We start from the raw sequence: 3,171 nt of genomic DNA, 5'->3' as shown, positions 1-3,171 counted from the left end.
ACACACTGACTGGTTAGGTCACTTCCATTGCCGGTGAAATACTATGTTCTGAAAACAATCTTTTGATTAATTGAACAGATGAGTTATTCCCTAGCCGGCCAAACAGCACAGTGACTATACTCTTAGAGCTCTGGGCAAGGCAAAGAAAGACTCATATAATCGAAGATGCCGAAGATCAGTGAGAGGCTGATTAGCAATAATTATAGCAATGCGTCGGGACCTGACTACCCTATCACTGGCTGTGAAAGGAAGAGGAACTTCACAAGTAACTAAAAAAAATTAATAAGAACCCTCTCAGTAAGCACCCAGAACCCAAGCCGGAACCGCGAAAAGGAACTGCATGAATAGTATCATGAAAAAGGAACGGAAACCCTTCAACCGAAAATAGTTTTAAAGTTTCATTTGAATAACTTTGACAGTTCCGGCGTCATTCAGACTTTGTGTCTAGTCGTTTTTCAGGTTATTCATCTTGTTATATTTGTATACAAAGTGCTGACTGTTTGGCGAGGCGGAAAAAAGCTGAGCTTCAAGCAGAGATTGACTCCGGACCCTGCTATGACTGCTGTAACCGGAGTTAAACCTAAATACTGTCGATACCCTGTTCAGGAATGTGGAATGACCGTCATTGGATCACTATGATCTTTTTCACAACCTGGATAAATGGAGGAAGGGGGGCGGGGAGGGAGGGAGGGGGTTGACCTCTATGCCAAATGTACTTGAAACCGTCTGTCCTTGAGGAGCTCAAGGCTGACTTTGAAGAATCGACCTATTACTGCAACTTGGAAGGGTATTATTGTGGGGCTCGTTTACAGAAGTCCTCGCAAGGAACAACATGCAGTAAGCTAATGAACTTTTCAAAACATGACTGGTAGAAAACTGACCAGTTCATCTGTTGCTTCTAGGTGACATTAACAACCCAGAGACATATTGGAGAAAAGAGACTCGCAATTCAGGAGAGGACCACCCAGCCTATCAACTCTCGAAGACGTGCAAGGACACTTTCTTGATCAACTGAACACCAGAAGATAGCCACCCGATGCAGAGAAGGTTACAACCCAAACCTTTTTTTCGTGTGTGTGTGTGTGTGTGTGTGTGTGTGTCTGTCTCTGTCTGTGTCTCTCTCTGTGTGTGTCTGTGTGTAGAGTCAGTTGGTCTTCAAAACACGGAGGAACTTGTGAACGAGATCATCACTGATGCAGGTTTGGGTAAAAGCAACCACACTGTGATCAGAGTGAACTTGGCATGGCAGTAGCAGTAAGAAAGAAACTCCGGGGGTTCGCCACAACGTTTCAAAAGCTGACACTGACAGAGCATGCACTGAGTAGATCGAACTGAGACCAGCTGACCGGGAATCGGCCAGAACTTAGGGACAAGACAGCAGAAGAGTTCTGGACCTTCGTTAAGAAGACACTAAACGCTGCGATAGGGAAACACGTACCTAAACCAAAGAAGACATGTACACAAACTAAAAAGTAGATGGCCAAGAAAGCTCTGGAAAGTGTTTGAAAGCAACACCAACTGTGGACTGAAAACAAAAGCAGACAGCCAGGTAGACAGGTGGATAACCAGGAAGATGGAAACTGCAGTACCGTGAATATGTTAGATCCCGCAACCAACCAAGAAAGCAACCAGAAAACCGCAGAGAAACATGGGGAAAAAACTGTTGCAGCACAGGCAAAGAAGGATTCAAGAACCTTCTGGTCATTCGTCAGGAGCAAGACGAAAACTAAGATCGAGTGGCGTTGCAGACCTAAGCCGAGAAAATAATTATGACAGATCAAAGACTCTTAACTGATCATGAAAAGGCGATCCTCTCAACACTTTCTACAATAGCGTAATTTTCCCTGTTGAAAAAGACAACGACCTGTCTGAACCATCCCACTTCACCCACATCATGAACAGAGGGACGCTGTAGAATTATTGATATCTCAATCGAGATTGAGGTCAAGAAACTTCTGAGTGGGCTCCACACAAGCAAATCACCAGGTTCAGACGGGTTGTCTCTGACTTTCTCTGTCTGTCTTGATTCTCTCTCTGTGCATCTCTTTCTAATTCTCTCATTCTCTGTCTGTCTCTCTCTGGCACGGCAGACAGAGAGACAGTCTAAATTTGATAAAGAGAAGCTCGGCAGGGAAACAGACAGACTAGATAGATAGATATTATTTCCCCCTTGTGTGTGTGTGTGTGTGTGTGTATGTGTGTGTTGTCTTTCTGAATGAGCTTGCGCTTTGTCTTCTACTCCCCCCCTCTCTCCCACTCTCTCTGTGCGCGTGTGTGTGTGTTGACTTGTCTATCTGTGTGAACTCGCGCGTAGTCTTCTTATCTGGAGTTTTCTTTCCTGTTCTTAATTTGACCCATTTAAACTGCTTTCTACGAATATTTCCGTATTCGTTTATTTTATTTCATTATTTTATTTCATTTTTGTGTTAATATCAGTTTTAACAAACTCACCGAGGATAAAATAATTATATAGGCTCTTATATATAAGGCCTTGACAGTGCGTTGGGTTTTTGCGATGTCGGCATCTGCTACTTTTCTTTCCTTTCTTGTTTGACAACAGGTGAGGTTTGGGCACGACGGCCGAATCTGTCCGCACGCTCTGACCCTCCTTGAAACTGAAACTGTTGAAACGATCGATGACTCGCAGTCGAGATAACGGATATTGACGACATGATATTCTGCACCAAGTCCTCCAATGCATCGCGGCCACATGCATGGGCACGAACGAACGGTAACTTTTCACTGAGTCGACTTTTGTCTCTGACAGAAATTCCTCGAGCTGAATTTAGGAAACTAAAGTGGGACGGAATGAGTCGCACTTTAGCATCCTAAGTTCTTGAGCTGAACTCAGAATGCGAAAGGGCGATTATACCGAAAATGATGGTGTTTTGGTTGTTTGGTGTGAGTGTATGCGTCTATGCAGAAACTTTTGTCGATTGTTTTGGCAACTGCATAGGAGCCTTCAGAAATTCTTTTTCGTTTAATTTTTCTAATAACCGAGAAGAGAATTCAAAATGCTTTCTATGATGCTAAATTAATATACAAATTCAAACAATATGTCAATAACAAAAATAAATATAAAACAAGCACAAAAAATAATATTTTTACGTCCACAAATACACAATCATAACTGATCCCTATGATCGGAAAAGGAAGTTGTGAGGCCCAATA

This window comes from Babylonia areolata, chromosome 15 (genome assembly GCF_041734735.1).
Source record: "Babylonia areolata isolate BAREFJ2019XMU chromosome 15, ASM4173473v1, whole genome shotgun sequence".
Classification (NCBI taxonomy): Eukaryota; Metazoa; Mollusca; class Gastropoda; order Neogastropoda; family Buccinidae; genus Babylonia; species Babylonia areolata.
Note: the sequence above shows the minus strand (reverse complement) of the source record.